The 5,692-nt window shown below is 40.7% G+C and overlaps 1 pseudogene; it reads left to right on the forward strand.

Annotated features, from left to right (window-relative positions):
• Positions 1–1,285: 1,285 nt before the first annotated feature.
• LOC109127253 (brefeldin A-inhibited guanine nucleotide-exchange protein 4-like) lies at positions 1,286–3,075 on the forward strand (annotated as a pseudogene).
• Positions 3,076–5,692: the final 2,617 nt, after the last annotated feature.

A 5,692-nucleotide genomic window follows, 5' to 3' on the forward strand; every position in this document is an offset into this window, starting at 1 on the left:
GGTCAGACCTCCACTATATGTTTCTCAGATCAATAGGTTATGGATAGAGCCGGTTGGGATGCAAAGTCGTTGACCTCTAAATAAGTAGCCCTCATACACATAGAACTCTGCATATTTGCCTTTGCCAAAGTTCATGAAACATTCCCCAAAATATGCATCATCTGCGTACGCATTCTTGATGCTCTCGAACCCCAATACTTTGGCGTCCATGGTAGTGATCACGGCGTGTCTTCGGGACAGGGCATTGGCCTTAACCTTCTCTTTCCTTTCTTATAATTGATAACGTATAGGAAGGATTCAATGAACTCTAGCCATTTGGCATGCCTCTTCTTGAGGTTGGTTTGGCCGCGCAAATGATTTAACATTTCATGGTTCGTGTGGATTACACATTCCTGAGCTAGCAAGTAATCATGTCAAGTCTCCATGGCATGGACCAGCGCGTATAGCTCCTAGTCATAAGTCGGATAGTTGAGGGTGGTACCGCTGAGCTTCTCGCTAAAATATGCCATCGGTTTATCACCTTGCATGAAAACGACTCCAATGCCAACGCCGAATGCGTCGCATTCCACCTCGAAGGTCTTGTTGAAGTCGGGCAGGAAAAGGAGAGGAGTTTGAGTAAGACGCTTCTTGAGTTCCAGGAAGGCTTGTTCTTTTGGCTCCCCACTTGAACTCTTGGTTCTTCTTGATCACCGCGGTAAGGGGGGCAGCAACGATGCTTATGTCTCGTACAAAACGGCGGTAAAAACTGTTAATCCGTGGAACGATCGGACTTGGGAGATGATAGTTGGTGTGGGCCATTCTTCTATGGCTCAGATCTTCTCACCATCTACCTTTAGGCCCTGTTCACTGACAACAAAACCTCAGGTTAACCCCAACGCAGGGTTCTAAGGGGGGTTTTAGTGCTGAAGAAAAAACAAAAAAATCAGATTAATCAAAAAAATGCAAGAGAGCCTCTTATATTGGAGACTCGTTTATGGGCTAAGAGGCGGTACGTGTCAAGTGCTTGTTGGCCAAACAAAAAAATAGAAGAAAGGAAAACATTTGTTTCAACAACCCATTTTTTTCTTTGTTTCATCTCTCTCTCTCTCTCTCGGCTCTCTCTCGGAGTTTCTCTCTCGATCGAATATGGGCTATTGATAAAAGGAAGAAGAATGTCCTGTTTATGCTTTGGAATCAAAGGAGATTGGTTCGGAGGAGATCCGAATCGGATATTTAATTTGGGGAGGCGAATCAGAGAAAAGCGAATCGACTCCGAGATATTTGAGTTTGGAGTCGATTCATTCGGATGGGGTTGAAGCAATCGAAATCTGAGGGTAAGTATCTCTCTTTAGTAGGATGAATTTGCGATAAGTTAGGAGGGATTAGGGTTGTTTGGATTTGTTAGTAAATTTGTGTTTAGGGTTGGTTGTTCGAAATTTTAGGGTTTGGTGCTTTGCTTCAGTTTAATGTCTTGATTGCTTCTGTTCACTGACGAATAATTTTGGTGTCTTGATTGCTTCTGTTCACTGACGAATGATTTTGGTGCTTTGCAGAAAGATATCTCTTTGTTCTATAGGAAGCCATCGAAAGGTATCAAATTTCTCATAAACAACAAGAACTTAGGAAGTTCACTAGAGGAAGTAGCTTCCTTTCTGATGAAGATAGCAAGGCTAAATGGAATTGTGATTGGTGATTACCTTGGTGAGAGAGATGAACTTCCTATCAAAGTAATGCATGCATATGTCGACTCCTGTAATTTCGAAAAAAAGGATTTTGTTGAAGCAATAAGGTTCTTTCTACACGGCTTTAGGCTACCCGGAGAAGGTCAAAAGATCGATCGAATCATGGAGAAGTTTGCAGAACACTAATGGAAATGCAACCCTGGTTCTTTTACAAGTGAAGACACTGCTTATGTTCTTGCATACTCTGTGATTATGCTCAACACAGATCACACAACAACATGGTTAAGGATAAGGTATGTTTTCTTTTCCTTGTAACTAACGTATGGGACCATATAAGTGTAACGTCTGCTCATTCCTCTGTTTCTGAGACTGCAGTAGAAACATAGAAATGGTATGAACTGTTCTGATGCCTTGTAATAATTTAATGGTTATGCAGATGATGAAAGCTGATTTTATCCGCAACAATCGAGGTATAGATGATGGGAAAGACTTACCTGAAGATTATTTAGGCCCTCTATATGATCGAGTTGTGAAAGAAGAAATCAAGATGAACTCTGATACTTTAGCTCCACAAAACAAACAAGTGAATGGCTTGAATAAACTGTTGGCTTAGACGGCATCCTCAACTTGGTTTCTTGGATGCAACCAGATGAGAAACCTCATGGTGCCAATGGACGTCTTATAAGGGATATTCAAGAATAGTTCCAAGCTAAGCCAGAGAAATCAGAGTAAGCACTATTGCTATACCAGCTTTATATGTCATAGTATTTATCTGTTCAGGTTTATCTAAGCAAGCCTCGGATCCGATACCAGCAATTCGAAAGCGTTACATTGAAGTACTCTTCAACATTCTGACGAATCATGGTCATCTTTTTACAAGACCCTTTTGGACTGGAATCTTCAGTTCTATCATTCTCCCGGTTTTTAACAACAAAATACGTAGTAAAACCGATATGCTCTTTGAGAAAGTGTCAAGCCGCCATCATCAACAGCTTCTCAAGACACAGAAGAAACCACGTGGGACTCTGAAACATCAACATTAGCATTGCGGTTTCTTGTCGATCTACTCGTTTTCTTCTTCAACCCTGTGAGGTCTCAGCTTCCAAGTGTTTTGTCGATTCTCATAGGGTTCATAAAGAGTCCTTTCCAAGGCGCTATAGGCTCTGGGATCTCTGTGTTGCTTCGTTTGGCTGATGGATTGTCTCGTAGCACCTATGAAAACGAATGGACAGAGATTTTCTTGGCTCTCAAGGAAGCAACCTCTCTTACTTTCGCGGGTTTTATGAAAGTCTTGAGAACAATGGATGATATAGAAGATGTTGAAACAGTCTCTGGTCAAAGCGTAAACAAAGATGATCTCGATGATGACAGTCTTCACATCATGTTGTATGTTGTATTTGGAGAATACCATTAAGCATTTCCTCTTTTTATGAATTTTACTTCTCTTTTATTATGTTTTAATGTTTCCTTTGTTTAAATTTTTATGAAATGCAATAATTTTATAAACATATATCTTAAATGCAATAATTTCATATTCTAATTTAAATTTTTATTTTTCAAAAAAAAAAATTAAATTAAGAGATTCAAAATAAGAACTCACCATTGGGGTGAAACCTTTTAATTAACAATCACAAAGTTTTTAATCTTGATCTCAAAATTGTTGTTCTGCACAGCTGGTGGCAAAATGCCATTCCTTTGAGTGTGAGTAGTTGGAGCATCTCCTGCTCCTATATTGGTCCTTGCTTGAGGAGCTGGTGGACCGTTCTGATTATTCATCGTCTCCTCAATGATTGCTGGTTCTGGTTGAACTTTTTGTTGTCTGAGGAGCCCAGGTCTGTCGATGTTGTCGATGAAAGGACTCAGGTTCTGGCTACCTCTGGATCGTGTTTGCATGCACAGGTAGTTGTCCGAGTGTGTACACGAGGATCAACTCGATCCAGGTGATCGAGTGACGGGTCGGGTGGGTGCTCGGGTTGTACCTGAGATTCAAAACAAACGATGCGAAAGCAAACAAGTCAGTATCCGAACCAAATATAAACAAAAGAACTTGATTTAGCAAGTGATGAAATCCTAAACATAGCAAAATAAAATCAACCAAATGGCAACAGCGCCAAATTGATAGTGGGAGTTTTCACCCAGGATATCAATTCCCTATGCAGTTGTAGTACAAAGGGTTATCAATCCAAATGATTGTTTATTGCTAGCAGGAAGGATATGATCAAGACAATACATGTCAAGCCAAGCAGATAGGGTTTTTGTTCTAACAGTCCTAAAATAAATAAAAGAAAGGAATATAAACAAAGAAACCACACGATCTAAGCACTTGATGCAAGCAGTCGAGTACAGGATCGAGTGGGGTGATCGAGTAAGCAAATGAGATATGAACAACTCGAGGTATTACTCGATGCAGGTTATCGTGTACCTGATCGGGTAAGTGGTCGAGTAAGTAAAGAAAATGTAAACAAATAAAATACGAAAGCTCCTAAGGATGGGGTAATCGAATCCTAAGTATTCTAGACCAGTACAAATGCCTTACATGCCTCAAGCAATTATTTCCTAGACAATGAATTTCTAAAACCTTTTCACCACACTCTCGCACTAGCAACAATCAACCTTGATCACTTACCACACTCTCGCACTAGTAATATGAACAAGCAGGTATTAAAAACGATTCATCATTGTCAGTAAACTCAAACTCATCTAATCCCTTACTCAGAGTCAAGTAAACCTCTAGCATTGACTAATTCACGCATCTCATCTACACCTCTCAGTCGCTGAAACGCCCTAGATCTAATCTCAACCTCTCGGTCTGTTGACAGCATTAAGAACACCAACCTAGAAGGAAATCTATCAATCATTTACAATCAAACTAAGGCATCCTAACCGATCAAGAACACAAAATCATCTATCCCATCCCTAGAAACTTTACTACACTACTCGGACGTGATAACAAGGAACAAAATAACGAAAATGAATGAAACTTGCATTGTATTAAAAGATAGAGTAGAGTAGAAAGAGTACAAGATAGAAATCTAAGAAAACTATGAAATAAAAATGCAAAACGAAAAGGAAAAACTTTGAGTCGCTCAGTTCTCTTACAGAAGCTCTCGCTCTCTGGTTTGAGGGTCTGCGGCATGCCCCTTGCGAGCTAGGAGAGGAGGGGGTTTATATATGGAAACCCTTTTGACCTAGCTTCCCAGACCTGCCCGATGGTCTACTCGATGGGGTACACAAGGGTGAAGTTGGGTTACTCCTCAGGTGGATCTTCGGGTTGTTCTTTATGCTCTCGGATCCTCCTCGATCGTGTTGGGGTTCGGACTTGTTCTTGCAGCTCGATGGCTCCTTCGGGTACATGCTCGGAATGTCCTTGTTTTTCCCCATTTTTGGCTCTTTAGCACCTGTTTTCATCCAAAATATACAAATGCAGAAATGCAACACCCTGAATGGTCTAAAAGTGAATTCCTACAGTTAATGACGTAAAATTGCTAAGTTAGAGGAATGAACAATGCAAAATATGGACAAAAAAGGATGCTAAAAACATATAAATTAGAGAGTTATCATTGGCGTACTGTTTCTCTTCGCGGAGGGTGTTTAAAACATGTTCCAAGTGCTCGACATGGTCGGACAGGCAAGATATATGAACGAGAATATCATTGAAAGAAACCACAACAAACTTGTTGATAAAAGCTCTCAAAACGTGGTTCATTAAGCGCATGAAGGTAGAAGGTGCATTAGTTAAACCGAATGGCATAACCAACCATTCGTACAAACCTTTCTTGGTTTTGAAGGTGGTTTTCCATTCATCTCCTTCCTTCATCCTTACTTTGTGGTAACCATTTTTAAGGTCGATCTTGGAGAAAATGGTTGAACCGCTCAGCTCGTCCAACATGTCGTCTAGTCGCGGAATTGGGTGCCGGTATTTGATCGTGATGTTGTTTACAGCCCGGAAGTCGATGCACATGTGCCATGATCCATATTTCTTCGGGACAAGCAGGACAGGGACGACACATGGGCTAAGACTTTCTCGAAGA

Source organism: Camelina sativa, chromosome 1 (genome assembly GCF_030686135.1).
Source record: "Camelina sativa cultivar CO46 ecotype springtype chromosome 1, ASM3068613v1".
In the NCBI taxonomy this organism is placed as follows: domain Eukaryota; kingdom Viridiplantae; phylum Streptophyta; class Magnoliopsida; order Brassicales; family Brassicaceae; genus Camelina; species Camelina sativa.